At 43.8% G+C, this 19,894-nt stretch overlaps 2 pseudogenes; one reads left to right on the forward strand and one right to left on the reverse strand.

The window, feature by feature from the left end:
• The first annotated feature begins 1,297 nt into the window (after positions 1–1,297).
• Positions 1,298–8,516, forward strand: LOC130888246 (DNA fragmentation factor subunit beta-like; annotated as a pseudogene).
• LOC130888247 (DNA fragmentation factor subunit beta-like) overlaps positions 8,517–19,894 on the reverse strand; it is a 31,386-nt pseudogene continuing 20,008 nt past the window's right edge.

Here is a 19,894-nt window from a genome sequence, read left to right on the forward strand (position 1 = left end):
TAGTGATTGATGTGGGTGGCCCATCCCACAGGAAGTGGTGCCCCCTCTGGGTGGGTGGTTCCTAATGGTGTCAGAAAGCAGGAGCAAGCCAGTAAGCAGGCTTCTGCTCCAGTTCCTGACTCCAGGTTCCTAGCCAGCTTGAGTACCTGCCCTGATTTCCCTCAGTGATAGAACACAAGGTGTAAGATGAAGTAAACACTTTCTTGCCCAAGCTGCTTTTGGTCACGGTGTTTTATCATAGCAATAAAAACCCTAATATACCTTAAAAACAGCTTGCTGGTCTACAAATTTAATTGACACCAACATCAAGATGTGAATACAGATCTCACCATATGATGGCTCCTTCCCTTTATACTACCCCTACTTCAGATGCCAGACACAATTGTGGTCCCCCATGTACCCTTTTGCCTGTGCAATAACTCACTTAAAGGTTTTCACAACTTTCCTCGAGCAGCTCACAGAACTCAGGAAGTGGCTATACTGATTTCATTATAAAGGAAGCCATGCTGGAAATCATCAAGATGGAAGAGTACACTGAGAATTGGGCTGCAGAGCCTACAAGTCCTCTCGGTGTTCTAGCTGTCCAGTACACCCCTGTCCACACCAATCTGGATCCCCCAGACTTCATGATGGAGTTACTGAGTTACAGGCCATACATGATTGAAATCTTACAACCCTGTCCATCTGCTGAGGTCGGGATGGATGAAAAGTACTTACTCTCATGACTGTCCTTTTCATAACCAGCTGTCTTCCTGGAGCTCGGTATGGATCCTCTGCTATGAGTTGGCTCATTACAGGCAAGAGGTATTTCTGTTTAGGAAATTCTTAGTGCTTTGAAAGTTCTGAGTTAGGTGTGGGGGTGTATACCTGTAATCCCAGGACCTAAGAGGTTGAGGCAAGATGAAAAAGAAATGAGGCCAGCCTAGTTTACATTAGGCTCTGTCCCCCAATTGAAAATACACACACATATCAAACTAACAAAGATTATATATATATATATGTTTATATATGTGTGTATGTGTAAATATATAGATATGTAAGTGATTTCCTGTAACATCAAAATGTTTTCATGTCTCATCCATGTTATGGCATGTTAAATTTTTCCTGTCTTATGGCTTAAATATCCATTGTTTGTGTATCCTATATCTTATTATTCATCTGTTGGTGTACATTTGGACTGTTTTAGCCTTTCAGTGACTGAATACTATGTGTGAATGTTGCTATACAGGCTTGATTCGCTACCTTTAATTCATTTAGGCTAACACTGTTGTTCCTAGAACAACAGTGACACGATGTCATGGGGATGAAAGGTACTTAGCAGAGGATGGAGGATATGACTCAGTGGTAGATGACTTGTCTAGCGTGTACAAGGCACAGTCTACAGTAGTGGGAGGGTGCTGTGCTAGCTTGAATGAGAGAGGCTCCCATAGCTTCACGTATTTGAACGCTTGGTTCCCATTTGGTGGAACTGTTTGGGAAGGATTGGAAGGTGTGTAAACTTGGTGGAGGAGGTATGTTAGTGGGGGGACTCTGAGGTTTCACAAGCCCACACCAGTCCCAGTTAGCTCTCTCCACCTCGTGCTCGTAGATGGAGATGTGAACTCGCCACTCCTTCTCTGTTGGTATGTCTTACCTGTCTACCGCCATGCTCCCCAACATGACAGTCATGCACACATCACCGTGCCTAACTTTCATTGTTGGCTCTTAGGAATCACATTCTGGTCCTTGTGCTTTTGGGACAAGCATTTTATCAACTGATCTGTCTCCTTGCCTCTGTTTTCTTTTCTTTTTTTCCCTTTTCCACCGTTGAAACACCATGACAAAGGCACAGCGCTTAAATTGGGGCTCACGGTTCCCCCAAAGAAGATGGATGCGCAAAGAAGAACCTCCACCTGGGACTTGCTTTGAATGTGGCAGCGCCAGCCACTGAGCAAAAACTGACTTTAACCTTAACTGCTGCAGAGACCCCCTTCAGCCTGTGGACACCAGAATGCTGAGGAACGGACTGCTTGGAGTTGCCTAGACAAAGGTAGACTGGTCTCCCACACGCTCCCAGTCCGCAAGAAGTCTGTTGAACCTTCTGGGCCCCGGTAGGCAGAGACCTTTCAGCTGAAGATTGATGTGGCTCCAAGACCTCTGTCCTCAAAGACTGTGAAGAACCCTGGGGTAGCTGTCTAGGTAGCCAGCAAGTAAGTCTCTGTTAGTTTAATAGCTAACTCAGGTGAAATTTATCTTAGAACTCTGAAGCTGTCTGAGGACTAGGCTAGAGGCAGCTTTGTCAGTTTCACCGCAGCAAGCAAGGCTTCAGCTTCCTTCTCAGTTCTCTGTAAGATTCAGGTCACAGGCCTCACTCTCCTAGAGCTAATACTAAGTTGAAACACAGTTTACTTCATTACCAGACTCAGAAAAGAGATAAACTCACACAACAAATTTCAGTGCAACTTCTTACCAATCCCTTGCTTTGCAGTGAATGCTCTCAGTGGTCAGCCTCCTGTATCTCCTGGTGAATTAGAAGGCACTTTAAAGTGGTTTATGTGAAGATAGGAAAACTTACTTGGTGATAAGGAGAAAGTGATTTGAGATGTATATGAAAGAATGAAACGTATTTCAGATTCCTCTTTCTCGCTGTCTATAACTTAAACACTGACCGATAGAATTCTGCTAGGCTGTTAATTTAGCTCTGAGAGTACTACCCGCTATACCATACCACTGTATTATCACAGCCACAAGCTCAGGATCTCAAATTCCCTTTGGTTGCTTTTTAATGTGTCTAAAACTTATCTCTTTTTGTAAACCTAAAAATTCTTGAAGGTCCAGGGAATCAACTTGGATCCACCCTAACAAGTCAGATTCCCTGGTCTTGGGACTCCCCTCCCTCAATTACCAGGATCTAAAAAATTTTCCCCTAAACTTAACTTTATCCTCTGCTCTGCCAGCATCTTGCCAGGCCCAAGAGGCATCGGACTGTTTAACAGAGCCCGGACAGCAGTGCAGCAACAAGCTACCCCAGGAAGTGTCCAGCATCCCAGTTTTCTCAGGTCCCACAGGTCAGCAGGAAGCAGTGTCAAGAGCTCAGTGCTCTCATTCCGCCTCACCTGCCACCCCAAACTCATCACCTTTTTATAATAAACAAAAGGAGAACTGTCAGTATTCAGGCATTATGCTGGCCAGCCCTTGGTGGCCTAGCAGAAACCACTCCCTACACTCATATAGTTGCTAGCATTTCAGGCATCACGCTAGCCTGCCTCAGGGTCCTCAGCTGTGGCCACTAACAGCATCCCCTGCGTGTATTTGCCTTCAGCATTCGGGCAGATACCTGACCAGCGCACGGTCCTATTGGCGACTACATCACTACATAGTCTGTGCGCATGCACTAAGCCCCCTTTAAAAAGCGAGCTCTCCCCCCATTCCCCCTCATTACCATCACTCCTCTGAAGAGGCAGGAAGGCCTTTGTGCCTCTCTCCCTCTTCCCATTCCCTTCCTCAAATAAATCCTCCACGTGAGAGCCTGTAGCCTGCTGGCATCTCTTTCTCCTGCTGTTTTTAAAATTATAACCAACACTTTACTCACTGAGCAATCTCAGTAGCCCAGAATTCTTTATCTATTCTGAAAATTAATCTCTTATTGGACATGATTTGTAAATGTCCTCCCCGCCTTCTGGGCCTTCTTTTACCTGCTTGGTAGTGTGCTTTGAAGTTTAAAAGGTTTCCTTAATTCAGTCAGATCCAATTTAATATTTCTAGTTTGTTTTGTGCTTTTGTTGTCATAGCCAAATAATTACTGTAAAATTTAGTGTCATGAAAAATTTCATTTTTTCGCTTATCTTGAATGACTATTGTAAAAGCACATATTGTTGATTTTATTTAATTATTTTTTAATTTTCAGAAATGATGCCAGCTAGTAGCAGTATATTTGAAAAAAGTGTAAAAGTCAAAATTTTAAAAGTGGTTTATGCTAACCCTAACATAAAATCAAATCACCAGAAATTTAAGGTTAAACTAGTCTACATAATGATTTGATTTTCATGTCAGACAGGGATAAATAGCATAATGCCCTTCCCCCATAAATTAATAAAAGAAGAAAGTTAAAAAGGAAGGTTCTTATGCATAATTAACTGATCGTTTATTGTGAAATATTACATTAGCTAGGCAAAGACGTGTTACGTTTGTTTATGCTGCATTTGTTTATTGGTGTCGCTTCCCTTACTAAGGCTCGTGATTGGTCTAATCAAAAGCTGCATGGCCAGCAGAGGAATAGGCAGGGCTGGTAGGCAGAGAGATTAAGTAGGAGGAGGAGCAGAGGAGAAACAAGGGAGAAAGAGAGGGAGATGCTTAGGGCCAGCCAGGCAGGCAGCTGCCAGCTAGCCAGATATGGAGTAGGACACACAGAATGAAATAAAGGTAAAAAACCCCAAGGCAAAACTTAGACAAAGAGAAACAGGTTAAATTAAGTTATAAGAGCTAGCAAGAAACAAGCCTGAGCTAAGGCCGAGCATTCGTAACTAATGATAAGTCTGTGTATGATTTGATAACTGGTTGGTAGCCCAAAAGAAGTCTGCTACAGTAGCTGCTATCACAAAGGACTCTACCAGAACTACAGTCTTTCATAAAAACCACTGCAACTGTACACACACACACACACACACACACACACGATGCCTAGAAACTATTATTCAACTTTAGACTGATTCTACTCTTATTACTAATTCTTGCAGCCAAGGATTATTCGTTAAAAATATCATGTGCAACTCTTCTCATTTTTGCCTTTAAAGTTTTTCTTTTGCCTCAACTTCCTTGAATATGCACAGACTCTATTGAGGAGTATGTTCTTATTGCAAGTCTAGTCAATTCTCAAATCAATATCGTACTTCTGGGAATCTCTCTGATTATTATTTAGAATGACAGAATAGATATGAACTCTTATATGTTCCATATTGCACAAATTGACTTCCAGATATCATGCTGCTTTGTGGTGCTGGGGCTATTTTGACATTCCGGGTGGCTTTATGGTTTTATTTTAAATGCTAGTTCAGTATCTGTAATGCATTTCTTCAGCATTTGCATCCCGTTTAGATGCTAGTTCAGTATCTGTGTTGCATTTTTTCAGCGTTTGCATCCCGTTTAGATACTAGTTCAGTGTTGGGAGCAGTGAGACCCCAGATCCTGAATTTCTTGTAAGCAAATTATTTTCCCCTGATCTGAGTGCCTACAGCTGCTCTGAGCACGAGACCTTCAGGAGTTCCTGATGGCAGGAGAGTGGTTTCTGGTGGGTTTGGCTGGGGTGTGGCTATCCCTATATAAGCTGCCCCTGAACACAATAAAGGGGGCATTCTTGGGGAATTCAAGGATGACTCGTGTCTCTGTCTCTCTCTTTCTCTTTCTCTCTGTCGGTCCGTCTCTGCGTCTGTATTCTCAACCTCCAGTCCCTTGCCCGAAGCTTGCGAACTGGGGTCTAGCGCACCAAATGCAGACACGGGGGCGCGGTGCGCGGCAATTGGAGGTCCACACCGAGATATCGGGAACTAGGGAACGCTGAGAGGTCACCCTTAGAAGGTAAGGGTGGATTGGGGTATGTGTTAATCCTGACGTCCTTCACTCGGTTTGGCAGCAAGTGGAAGTCAACAGAGAAAGAGGGGTAAACGAACAGGGTTGTCCCCCGCCAGAGGGACGTATGTATTGGGAAAAGATTGAATGTATATAGCTTAAAAAGATAAACGTGTACAGATGTATGATATGTCGATCGTGTTGTCTTTTGTGTTCTGGACTGGAGAAAAGACATTTGATTCTAGGAACTGCTAAGAAAGGTATCTTGACTTTAAAATATGGCCTTAAGAATTTGTTTTGGAAAGGAGGTTCTGTTTTTGTCTCCACAGATGAGATCCTAAGGATTTATTCGATATTCATGTGGTTTGAATCCCCGAGACCTCCTGAAACGTTGCAGTGGAGTGTGAGCTGCTCCAAGGCCGAGCGGCTCCAGGCGGCAGGCACTGAGGGGCTGCGAGGTGTGCAAGCCCTGGGACCTGCCTCGAGGAGCGACGAGGCAAGAACGCTAGGCCCGCTTCCAGCGCGGGCCTCAGGGCGCAGAAGTGCAGCAGTAAGGCAACAAGGCCTGTTGGCCTCAAGGCCCCTTGGCCTGGACCTCTGTCCCAGCCCGGGGCCTCTGGCCGAGCCGGGATTCCCCCCCCCAATCGGGGGGCCGCCGCTCCGCCCTGAGGCACCTCCACCTTCCAACTGGGTGGGGAGGTGGAGCCTTGGCCTCTCCCCCTTCGCGTCTGAGTGCAACTGGAAAATGGCAGTAAATTGCAGTAAATACCCCGAAGAATGCAGCGTTCCCGCTCAGCAGGAAGTAGCCAGACAGATTGACAATGCCCAAATTCCCTAAAAGATTAAGTAGGGCCCCTTCAGTGGTTCCAGAGCAGCAAGCCTGCTTTCCTGAGTTCTGCTCCACTCATGCACCAGTTTGGACCCAGAACGAATGCAGCTGGGGCTAGAAGGCAGCTGGAACAGAGCTTTGCTAGGTGGCTGTGGTGGAAGGCACATTGCCTCAGCAGTCGGTGCCTAGCCTGGCGGATGCCACAGCAGTGCCAAGAGTATCAGCAAACGCAACAAGTGCTGGAGCTGAGACAAGCTGGGGCACAGACCCCACTGGGCTGCCCGAGACCGCAGCAGAGGGGCAAAGAGAAGGCAGTGGCAGTTCCAGGCTCTGCACACCGAAGAGTCAGTGGCAGAGCGTGGACTTATGGATTATTTCATTTGTATGACATCTGTAATATTGCTAATGCCTCTTATGTGGCGAAACAACTCAATGGTTACTTGAATAACCCTTGAAATGTTACAATTAGCACTCCAGATTGTAACTGTTTAGCCAAAGGGGATGGTTGAATACCATAGCTCAAATGGGGAGGCTGGGTCCAGTGGTGATTGGGGACCCTACTGCTGGCAATCTTAACGCCTGTTGCCATGGGCATTCATATACTGCACAAACTATGAAGACTCCTCTGTAGACAGGCACTTCTACAGAAGAGGACCCCAAGACGGGTAAGGGTTTAATCTTCTGAGATGACCTAAGACAAGAGGGTCTTCTGTTTTATAAAAAATCTAGGGGGTATGGCAGCTGGGGTATGTTATTTAGGGGACTGCTGAAGGAGCAGTGGTTTCTGACTGCTCCTGGGGTCATGGCAAAGCCACTCCTAAAAGTCCCGAGTCTGAAATGGTCACACACCTCTGTTCACTTGAGGGGAAGAGGGTGTGTGGGAAATAGTATGAGGAACCAACAGTCTCTGGGATACTTGAATCTACCTGTCTTACAGGTTAAGTTGCTCTCTTGTGTTCCCTAAAAGCCAGTATTCTGAGGAGATGCTGTCACTCTCCTGAGTACAGGTTCAATAGAGTGCTGCAAAGTGAATCTAGGTGCAGTAGAGACCAAAAGGCTGTGTGGTCAGGAGGGTCTTCTGCTTTATAAAAAATTTAGAGGGGGGGCATATGTTGGGAGCAGTGAGACTCCAGATCCTGAATTTCTTGTAAGCGACTTTTCCCTTGATCTGAGTGCCTACAGCTGCTCTGAGCACGAGACCTTCAGGAGTTCCTGATGGCAGGAGAGTGGTTTCTGGTGGGTTTGGCTGGGGCGTGGCTATCTCTATATAAGCTGCCCCTGGACACAATAAAGGGGACATTCTTGGGGCTTTTGTATCAGTGTTAAAAGGGTCTGTGTGTTTCGGTCTGTCTCTGTGTCTGTATTTTCAACCTTCAGCCCCTTGTCCAAAGCTTGCGAACTGGGGTCTAGCGCACCGAACGCAGACACGTGGGCGCGGTGCGCGGCAATTGGAGGTCCACACTGAGATACCGGAAGTTCAGTATCTGTGTTGCATTTTTTTCAGCATTTGCATCCCGTTTAGATGCTAGTTCAGTATGTGTTGCATTTTTTCAGCGTTTGCATCCTGTTTAGTTCTCGGGCAGGGCTTTGTGAGTGACATCACCCGCTTCCTCAGTGTGTTTAATGAGCCACATGCTGGGGTCATCCGGGCTGCGCGGCAACTGCAGTCAGATGAGCGGGCCCCACTGAGGCAGAAGCTGCTGGCTGACCTCCTGCATGTCAACCAGAACATCACTGCCGAGACCCGGGAGCAGGACCCACTCTGGTTTGAAGGTTTGCAGTCTCGATTCAGGAGTAAATCTGGCTACCTGAGATATAGCTGTGAGAGCAGGATCCGGGGCAACCTGAGAGGTGAGTGCTCACACCTCTGCGGTGGATCAGCGGCTCGAGAAGAATTCGAGCGGGTCCTCAGCTCCATGTGCCAGAAGCTCAAATCCCGGAAGTACAATGGCAGCTACTTCGAGGTTGCAGAGGCCAGCGGCCGGCTCTGTAAATCCGGAAGGCTGGTTCTCCTGCCAGAATAGAGAAGTGCGCCGTGGTGCCCACGCTGGCGGAAGCAGTTCAGGATAGGAAGATAAACTGGGAATATTTCTACAATTTACTCTTTATGGCCGAGAACCTGAAGCTGGTGCACATCGCCAGTTCACCTCCCTGCCGTGAAGAGCAGGCTGTAGAATTACTCCCAGTTCACCTCCCTCCTATCCTGGACTGCTTCCGCCAGCGTGGGCACCACGGTGCACTTCTCTATTCTGGCAGGAGAGCCAGCCTTCCGGAGTACAGAGCCGGCCGCTGGCCTCTGCACCTCGAAGTAGCTGCCATTGTACTTCCGGGATTTGAGCTTCTGGCACATGGAGCTGAGGACCCGCTCGAATTCTTCTCGAGCCGCTGCATCCACCGCAGAGGGGTGAGCACTCACCTCTCAGGTTGCCCCGGATCCTGCTCTCACAGCTATATCTCAGGTAGCCAGATTTACTCCTGAATCGAGACTGCAAACCTTCAAACCAGAGTGGGTCCTGCTCCCGGGTCTCAGCAGTGATGTTCTGGTTGACATGCAGGAGGTCAACCAGCAACTTCTGCCTCAGTGGGGCCCGCTCATCTGACTGCAGTTGCCGCGCAGCCCGGATGACCCCAGCATGTGGCTCATTAAACACACTGAGGAAGCGGGTGATGTCACTCACAAAGCCCTGCGAGGTCTGGCCAGCAGTGAGCAGCAGGAGTTCGGCGTCGTTGGGGAGCCCCGGGAAATAGTCATCAGTCACCTCCGTGCCATCTTCATACAAGCACAGCCGGGAGCCGGACACCGGGAGCTGGAGAACAAGAAGAGTAGCTCGTCCTGCCCACAGGCAGTCCTCTCAGGGTGCCACCTGTCTACAGGAGCCCAGCGCCTGTCCAAGTCCCGAATATTTTAAAAGTGTAGAGCATAGTCGAATGTGATGGTCACATGTGTTCATCTGGCTTAAATTATTCTTAGCTTGTTTTTATCAGATTTTAATCACTGTTATTTTAGCTTCATAGAACTGATAAAAGTGAGCCTTTACTTTGGAGGGATTTTTATATTATTGGCATTTCTCCCTTAAACAAGTAGGAGAAATCACTAGTTGGGTCGTCTGCTCTAGGAGTTCTTTGTGGATTTTATTTTTTCTGTAACAGGTGCAATTGTTTTGGTAAGATTTTGAGTTTTATTCTTGATAAGTTCTAATTATATATATATATATATATATATAAAGAAATTTGTTTTTCTAAAATTTAAAGTTTATTACCATGAAATGGTTCCCGTTCTGTAGACTTTGTAGTGAAACGTCCCCTCTCGTAGCTGGGATTGATAGTCTATGTATTTCCACTGTACCTTTCAATGTCTGCCTTCCTGTCCCTTTTTTCTCTGCTTCTGTCTTGATACACAGAACAGGGTTCTCTATATTTAGAATCAATGTATTCCTTCATAGTAACAAATTGTAGATCTTGTAGGCTGCAAACCACTCCTAACAGATATAGTGAGTTTCAAAATCTATAGACTTTTGGGTCATGCATTTTTCATTCTTCAAGTTTTTAATCACTTGGTAGTTTTAAAATGTGTATTATGGCCAGGTGGTGGTGACATGGGGCATGGACGTCAACACAAACCCCAGCTGCATAAGTACCAAGGACCCAGGCGTAGCCTTCAGCAACAGCTTGACCTGGACATCACCATGATTGGTGTAGCACAGGCCACCCAGATCGGTATGGCCCTGCTGACAACATGGCTCTCAGACACCAACATGGTCTCGAGTAGCTGATCAGGTCTCAGGCATCCCCACGGCCTTTGGTGGTAGCAGGAGGCACTGACATCAACTCAGACCCTAGTTGCTGTAGGCCCATGGGCCCGGACACGGCCCTTGGCAGCAGGCCAGGCCGGGATGACACCATGGCCCCTGGTGGCAGCACTTGCCACTCAGATCATCATGCCCCCATGGTGGCACGGCCCCTGGACACCAGCATGGCCACAGGTTTCAGCCTAGACCCCGGGCATCTGTGTGGCCTTTGGTGACAACATGGGCCACAGACATCAACTTTTTTTCTGACATGCGCATTTAAAATCATTGTTCCTGAGAACCTCTTGAAAGCTAAGCAAGAGTTCTACCAGGGAGCTCCCCAGCCCCCAAGTCATCCTTTAAAGCATTCAACTGAAAATCGTATATTTCCTTCAGTGCTGCCAAAGTAACAGAAGTGCATTGCTTAGTTCTAAGCATTTAAATTAATTTGATTATTTTGTTTGCAGTTGGTTTCTAGCCCGATTACTCTGATCAGTGAATGTAATTGAAGTCTTAAATCATATTAAATTTGCATAGTAATCCGGCACAAATTCCATGAGCACGTCCAAAGAAAGTGTTTGATGTATGTACTATTTAGCTCAACTTTGGTATTTGGTAGTTGCTGTTCATGTCTCTTGTATGTTAGTGGACTTTTTGCTTCTCATTTTCCTCCATTTTTTGCCTAACATATTTGGGAGTTTTTTTTAATATTTATTCATTTATTAATTTTATATGTATACTTGTTTGCCTGTGTAAGTTTGTATGTACACCATGCGAGTTCACAACGGCCAGAAGAGGGCATATGATCCTAGAAGGAGAGTTAGATGGTTGGGAGCCACCATGTCGGGGCTAGGAACCGAGTCTCTGCAAGAGGCTCTCCACTAGGGGGCAGTACATACTCTTAACCACGGAGTCATCTCTCAAGTCCCAGAAATTGTGTTGGAAATCCATATGCACTGAGGATTTCATACCTTCCTGATGAATTGATGATTTTTATCCTTATGGAATATCACTATCTCAAGTGACATTTCTTCCCTTAAAATGGAGTTTGTTTCTAGTATACCTAATTTCTGTTGGTTAATGTTTACTACTTTTCATATTTTTGACATTTAATTATTCTATATCTTTGCACTTTATATGTGTTATAAGCAACTTTATAAAATAAAAATAGAAAATAATTGACGATCTATTCTCATTTATTTTTGTATATATGTGTATGTGTGTGCACATGTATGTATGAAATGTGTGTGGAGGTCAGAGGACAATTTACAGGAGTTGGTTTTCCTTCCACCATTTGGTTCCGGGGATTGAGCTCAGATTGTCAGACTTGGTGTTGTGTGTCTTTGCATCTCTCCAGCTTTATTTCATTCTTCTAATGAAACAAATTACTGATATATTTACTGGGCCTTATATCCATGAATCTTTAATTAAAAAGTTTCTACCCTGTTTTATAGTCCTTAGTCTCCTTTCTTTAGTAATTTCTTAGATTAACGAAGCATTTTCATTAGTCTGATCCCCCACCCTTTTCTCTTTTGTCATTGACTTTCATCTCCAAATGGCCAGATCTAAGTTGGAGACCTTGTGACTCAGCTCTCTGGCTTGTTTCCCTTTGATATATTCTGCCTTTATTTCACTTTGGAATAGGTTTTAGATACGTGATATAGTTTTTTTGATTGCTGTTTCAGTTTATTCTGCTGTTTGATATAATAGCTGAGTTTACAGATTCCACATCAGCGTTGGTTTATTGGAGTCACCGTGCTGGGAACCCCCTCACCTGAAAAACAGCTACACTCGGTTCCTTCATCTTCCTTTTCCTTCCTCCTCCTCCTCCTCCTCCTCCACTTCTCTCTCAGCCCTACATCGTCCTCCCTCGCTCTTTCTCTTCCTCCTTTTCTTCCTCCTTCTCTTTCACTCCCCCTCTTCTCTTTCGTCCTTATCGGCCTCTCCCAAGTGCTATCCCACTGAACTCTGAAGGTTTTCTAAAGAGTCTGGTTCTGCTGTGGACTCTTACTGCTCTAACCCAGCAGTTATGAATTGGTCTAATTTTACCCTTGAGAGGACGTTTAACTCAGCCTGGAAATATCTTGGCCTACCATGCTGGGGAAGGGGAGGAAGAAGTTTATCTTCTTGTACAGGCCAAGGATGCTCACACAGATCTTGTGGTGCGTAGAATGTCACAGAATGAATTGCCTGGCCCAGTCCTGCCAAGCTCAGACTCATACATCAGTTATTTTTTGAGATCTTGCTTTTTAGTTTGAGCTTATACATTTTGGAACTTTGTATATGAGGCATTCTGAGAGGTCTGGTTTAAGTTTGTTTCCTAATAGATTTTTAATATCTGCCAGTTGCCTAGGGATTCTATCATCAAGAATACCCTAATGTCTCCACCTGAGATTTATTGTTGACTTCTTTTTCTGAAAACATGATTATTTTCTCTCCAGTCAGGAGTTGTCTTGGTTTTATAAAAACGAATACTTTTTAATGGTGATATTGGTGTCCGATAGAATATTACTTCTTTGGGGTCATAGTTTATTCTTCTTCATTGTACTCTAGTGCTTTCACACGTAAGAGGTTCTTAGCAACTTTGTAGGACTGTTGTTATGACTTGAAATTCAGATTGGAATATACTCACCATGTACTATGAGGTGGAAATTCTGGTGGCTGGGCTGTGAATGCTCTTTCACAGGAGCAGGCTCCTGATAGTCAGGTCCACACAGCCTCCTTCCTCTCCTTTATGCACACTCTTGCCCTTGGACATTCTACTGGGGGTGATGTAGTACACAGACCCACTGTAGATTCTGTTGCCAGACGCTTGGCCTTCCCAGCTTTTGCAACCACGATCCCAGGAAAACTCTACAAAGTATGCTGCCCCGGGCAGAAAACAACCTACAATGGTTTTAAGGATTTCAAAATTGAAATATGTAAAGTGCTTGGAAACAGTCCCTGACATGTGGCTATGTGACATATGGTATGTGTCAACAGATGTGGGCTGTTGACACTGCATGGACCATTGCTCATCCACAGTGTTGGTCATTGACACTTATAGCATCATCAGGCTTCTAGAGAAGTTCCCTAGGTCTTGATAAAGAGTCTAAATTGACAAGGTAGGTCTGACTGCTGGCCACTAAGGTAGTCATTGAACGGAGGGGAGACAGTTATAAATGGGTCTCATTAGCGAAACCCGACGCTGCAGCAGACTTAACACAGCTACAGGCCATCAGTGATGGAGAGATGCCTTGTTAGAGATGTATTGATTATAGGACTAGTGGTTTTAGGTGTAGCTTCCATTCCACCTCCATCCTGGAGCTATTGCTTTTAGATGACTTGTTTTGCTTAACAACATAAGCATTTCCGTGGTGCTGAAAGCATGACTCTGTTTTTATTAACGAAATAGTTTCATGGGGAGACTGAGGTTTTCCCTCGGCAATGGGGTCTTTTCTTAGCCATGGTTGGGAAAGTTCGGAGATCAATAGTTTTTTCCCCAGGAAAGACAGAATGAAATTTTATTTGACACTGATTGAAACGGTATAAAACTTTTACATTTTCCCACATTATTGCTTGTGAATTCAATGGAGTATTTCTTACCCCTAAATCAGACTCTACTGGTGTATGTAACCGAAGTTTATGTTCTTTGAAGTAAAGCAAAATAAAGTAAATGATTGTTTGAAATTGTTTTAAATCCAGACAGAAGCGTATGGCTTCATTATTAACATTCTATTTAGTTATGATCTCCATATCAGCTAGCACCAGTTTACGAAGATGAATTCTTAGCCTGGCTGTGATCAGCTGGAAAAAGCAAGAATGTAACAACTCAGAAATAACTAGAATTTTTGCAGCATATTCCACCATGCAATAACTAATATATATATTGTATATGTATATATATATAAGGATTATAAACCTTCCATGCTACACATAAATTAATTTTAAATTTTTTCACCAGTATTCTGTATATTTTGACAATTTAATATCAAACAATTTCTATTTTAATGTTTGCACAGATTAATTTTCAAATATTAACTAAAATGAGTATTTCAAATTATTTCATTATCCGATTTAAAAAAATACAAAGGTTTCTGATTGCTCATTTTGTATGGCATTTTTTCTCAAGCATAACATGTACAGAAAACGTATGCTATAAGATGTTTAAGAAATTACATTTTAAAACCAGTTTCAAGCATTTCTGAACATGCCGAGTCATTTACCCTTTAAGTTTTTTACAGAAAAATAAAACCACAGAATTATTATCAGAACTGAAGATTGTGATAATTCTACAGTCTAAAGATGGACTAAGGTACAGTTATTTGAAGTATGTAAGCCTAAGTCACGTTTCGTTTCTTTTCAGATTACCTAGGTTTGAAATACTGTATGTGTGTGATTCAGAGTGTCAGATTATTGGTCTTCCCTGGAAGATCAAGAAAGAACCTTTTTTGTTTGTTTTGTGAGAGGAGAAAAAAAATACAAGGAAAACAAAAACTTGGTCCCCTATAAAAGAGGAACTGAAGAAAGTGTTATTATTCTTTCCTGACACTTGCTAGCATTGTCCCTGGTATCAGGGAGAATGTAATACCATCTAATTCTTGTGTGTTCCAGTCACATATACGTGAATACACCTATAAAATACAGACCCTGCACGGCGACTAAACAGTGTGGAGTGGAGCCATGGTCACTCACAGCATAACAAGTCACATACAGATATCTCAGCAGCTTGTTAGACCTCAACAGATTTTCAGGAGCACACTAGTCATTTTCAAATGACGTAATAAACTCTGGTCGTGGCATTTTATTTTGCTGAATTAATTTGAGAAAAAGAAGCTCGCTGCATTTCTTCATCTACTTTAATCCCAGTCTATTCTGGATTGTATAAAACAGATGTACATATAGAAACGTAAAAGGATCATTTCCCATGAGGGAGACATCATTTAGTCTGTATCATTGGTATATATTTGAAAAACATTTTAATACTGCAAACATTAGAAGCTTTATGATCAGGCAAGGGAAGGGTTCATACTCTATTACAGTGCTGCTGGTGAGCGTCTACACAAGGCTCTTAGTGACGTCAATCAACTGGAGGTAGGAGCTTAGCAACGAGCTGCTTGACATCCATCATTTCCTGCTGACATGAGCTGTGCTTCATGCTTTTGTCATGGCTGTTTCTGCCAATGCTTTTAGTTTCTCAAAGTAGTAAGAGAAACAGACATCGGGGTAAAGGGTCACAATCTCCATGGAGCAGGAGAACAGAAATGTTTGCTCTCAGTGATGTTGCTAGGACGGCGAAGTCCTGAAGGGGAAGTCTGTACTGAGTGCAGCGATAGCCGCCTTTCTGTTGTGTGGTGAGAGGCGTGCTTAGAGAAAGAAATGATGTCTCCCGGAGACAACCCTCCCCAAATAGCTGTTAGGAGTCAAGCCATTCTTCCCTTCTCTCAAGGCTTTTATATTTCCTGCTGCCTGTCTAATTCCTGATTCATCATCCTGGTTATCTGGTGAAAATCTTGGTGAATATCACACCAAGAAGGCATAGGCATATTCATATTTAATGCAGCAGCCATAATGGGCACACGTGGGCAGACATATTGGAACTTTTGGCACCTTCAAGAGCTTCGGCCCAGCTGTGCCCAGAATCTCCTGACCCACGAAGAAAACCAACTGTGGCAGTGGACTTCTGGTGAGCCCCAAGGTGGGCAGAGGGGCAGACAGGTCATTCTGCACATCCGCCAGCTGGCAGACAGTGCTTTAGAACTTAAATTCAGTATTTTAATATTTGTCTTCACATTCATATGATTAATAGCCCCTGAATTATTTGCTGACTTTGTGACATTTTCACCCTCTGCGACTGTCAGTGGAAGTATCTGTTACGACTGCCACACTCACGTGTTCGGAAGTGAAGATGTTCGTGTCTTTCAAGTTCGACACACTCACCTGTACTTAGCGTTTATCTGCAAGCTTCTCCTAGCATAGATGACTGTCCAATGAGTTACTAAGTACCTTATTTAATAAACTAAAAGGTGTAAGAGTATATATTTTTATCAAAGATTAAACTTCAGTTAACAATAAACCAGGTCATGTACTAAAAAATTTCTGTGTTTCAAAATGCTCCTAGGGGCCAGGTCCTAGCTTAGAAAATGCAGCCTTCAGAAGACAGCTGTCTTACGTGCAAGCATGTGTGCTTGAATCTGTTTGTGCATGTGTGAGGAGAGAGTTTGCACACAGGGCAGTCAGGAGGGTGTGCCTCAGTTTCCCAGGCTCACAGAGGGTGTTGCGAAGGAAGAATGCGCTTTTCTCTTGGGTACCATTGAACTATTCCATTACAAACATGTTTTTGCTTTTGCATTTTAGAAGTCTCTTAGGGTTTCAATCAGAAAATTATTTTAACCCAAACCAGAATGTCCTTGCCCTAAGAACTCTTATTTTATCTTACATCTATATAAAAATCGAACATCCAAAGAAAGGGGTTCTGAATTACGTCAGGCTGTGTGTGTGCAATTTTTTTCTCTTTTGGAGATGGGGTTCTTGCTATGTTGCCCAGGTTGTTCTCAAACTCACGAGTGTGAGTGACTCTCTTGCCTTGGGTTTCAAAGCAGCTGGGACTTTATGTGTCCACCCCCTGACTGCCTCTATCTTGGTTTTTGCATAGGGTCCATCAAGGTCAGGCCTCCTGAGGGTTCCTCCCCCATAATGACACCATCTCTTTTCCAGGGCATGCGCATCCTCTGTTAAAATATTTTCTGTGGCTCTGCTGATGGCAATTCTTGCGCGTTTGTGCCCAATCCCCACATAGCCTCTTCATAATTGACCTTGGCCTTCAGTAAATCTCTGGATCCCAGATTAAGACCCGGACCAGACACCGATCCTTTACAGTTTTACCCAAGTCAGAGTTCAAAGCCATCACATGCTTGAGTAAGAGAGACCACTGTCTGGGTAGCCAGCTTCCAGCAGCTCAGGGCTTTGGAGGAATCCACAGAGTCGGAGAGGCTAAATTTTTCTATCTGAGGGGTGTTAGGGAAAGAGGCACTCATAAACTTTCTTGATGGGTTCCTTCTTTTTTCTTAGTTCTCTTTATTCTTTTCCTATTCTCTCTATCTCATGCTGTTTTACAGCTTTTCTGCCCCAACAGAATCTTGCAGGCAGCGCAGGAGTCCAAACAGTTGCATTCTGTTTCTCAAGTGAATGATTATAGGAAAAACATGTTTTTATCTCCCTCACTTGATTAAGCATTTTATGTGTTACAGGTGAAAAACAATTATCCCAAGAACCCACACACATTTATACCCAAGCAACTTGTTACAGATTAACCGTGTGGCAAGCAAGGTATTCTTGTTAGGTCTCTTACTGGCTGGCTGCATTTTGCAGTTACAAAGGAAGGGCCAATTACTTTATTACTTATCTTGAAAGGTAATCTTATAAGGAATCTTTAAAAAAAAATCACAAACCTAAACTTTTATATATGAAAAAGAATCAGTCAGCTCTACTTTAAATCTTTAGGGTACATATCCATTCATTAATAGTTTTTTATATCAGGAGATTGAGGACATAAATGGGTGTAAGGAATTAATCACCACCTTTGGTCATCAACCAAACCTTACAAGGAGAGTCCATCAGCCAGTAATAACTGGTCGGCTTTGTTCTTGTTCTCTGACCTTAAAGAGTTCCACATCCAACTCTGTGCCTTTCTAAAACTTTAGGTTGTCTTCTGTGGTTTTTTATCTCAGAGTTTTTAACAAAAACATCATGGTCTAACTTTGCTATTTTCAAAGCTTTGTTTCAGCTGTGATGCACTCTGAAACCTGCAAATACATCTCCCAACATTAAGGTTAAAAGAATTTAAACTAGCTGGGTTACTGGGTCTCAACTGTTACTTATTAACTTGAGCTACGATCCATTCAACTCCTTAGGTGAGACTCATGGATCCTGGCTATGAAACATATCCTTGTATTTCTTTTTATTCATCAAAACTCTGTATAAGCTATCATTATTATTATCAAATTAGACAGTACAACTAAGGGTAGGGTCATCTTCTTGACAACCTACAGGTTAAAATGCCCAGTAGAATGGGATGTTTGCTAGAGATAAACACACCATATTACAGGCACTGAAGATTCCCCCATATCCACGGACACCATGCTAGATATTGAAGAAAGAGAGCTGCCGCAAACATGTAAGGGCACACACAGAAGAAGCCTGTAGTCCCGTGGCCTTGGATAAATGAGATTGGCCCATCAGTGGATTCTCTTCCGGTGAGACAACACTGGGGACTTCAATTGCAACCCGCTGCCCCTCTGGCATGGTCCACGGCAAAGACCATGTGCTCACTCTTGCCCAGAGCAAGAGCAAGTAGGATACCTTGTTTCTGAGTGTTTTTCTTCACCAGACTCCCCAAATTCCAGTTCCTTCTTCCTTTAGTCTCGTTATTGCTCTGAGGGCCCAGATGAGGCTGCAGCCAGCACTCTTTGTATCGCAGTACCCTTTCCTCTTCTTCATTTCCTGTCTGCATGTACTCTGCAAGCCTCTTCGGTGGTTAGATGTGATCAGATGACAGCTGGCCTTGGGGATGTAAGCTAATAACTGGGAAATTCCAAAAAAATTTTCTAAGACAGGTTATAGCCATCTGCCTGTCTTTCTACTAAAGACGACTCTAAATGGCTAAACCTTAAGCCATGTTGTGAACTGTAATGTCATTCTGGAGTCAGCAACGGATCACAGCTGAAGGGTCTCAGACATGGGCTTCACGGAAGTGAAACAGCAATAAGCCTGTGATGTCTTGAAGCCATTGCTGTCATAACCCCAAAGATACATTCTGAGGCTTCAAATCCTGTAAGATGATAATTCATTATGCAGGCTCCCGTCTTCCCTTTCCCTTCTTCCTTTCCTCTTGCTTTGTTTTTGTGGTGCTGAGGATGGAACCCTGTTCCTGACGATGCTAGACAGATGCTCTGTCTTTGAGCTGTGCCCTAGCCCTCTCTGAATGCTGGATTAGCATGGTTTTCTCCCTTCTGTTTCCTCATGGATGCTGACTCACGAATCCTGCTGAAAAGAAGCCTATCATGATTCATATGTGTTTTCTTTGCCACCAGGCCAATATTTAAAGTGCAAACTGTTTGATGAATAAAGAGAAAGACTTAGTAATACATAAAGTGAAGCGTAAGAAAGCAAAACAGGAAATGCTGCAGAGGGGCTGCTTCTGCCCATTCAAGGCGGGCACAGAGTTGAGGTAACAGAAAAGCTGCAGATGCCTGTGAAGATGCTGAGAATGTTCTCCGCATGCAAACTCCTCTTCCTAGTTCATGCAAAAGTGTCTGGACCACTATTTTGTGTCTTCATGATGTCTTAAAGGCTGACGCGATAGGTCTCTGCTAGAAGCAAGCACCTCTGAGGAAACTACCCTGGAGAGTGGAAGTATGGCTCTTAGTAGCAAAGGCGACAGTGTGGGGCCAGTGTGGAGCTCACAGCAGCGTGTGTCTATCAGACAAAGAGCCGGGTTGCTTCAGTCTTCTTACTCAAACTGCCAAGTCAAGAAAACATTTTCACAACCAAGGGGTATATCAAGAAGTGAAATTAGTAAAGGAAATTTTAATAAAGAACTAGTAACTCAAACCGTCTTGTTACTTAATTGAGTACATAGATCATTTTGACTTTATGATGGCATGAAAACAATGGATACTACAAATGTTTAATTTTGATCAATACTCTTTCATGGCCACTTGGTGGCAGCAGTGAGCCACAACAGGCGTCCTTT

Source organism: Chionomys nivalis, chromosome 16 (genome assembly GCF_950005125.1).
Source record: "Chionomys nivalis chromosome 16, mChiNiv1.1, whole genome shotgun sequence".
Lineage (NCBI taxonomy): Eukaryota > Metazoa > Chordata > Mammalia > Rodentia > Cricetidae > Chionomys > Chionomys nivalis.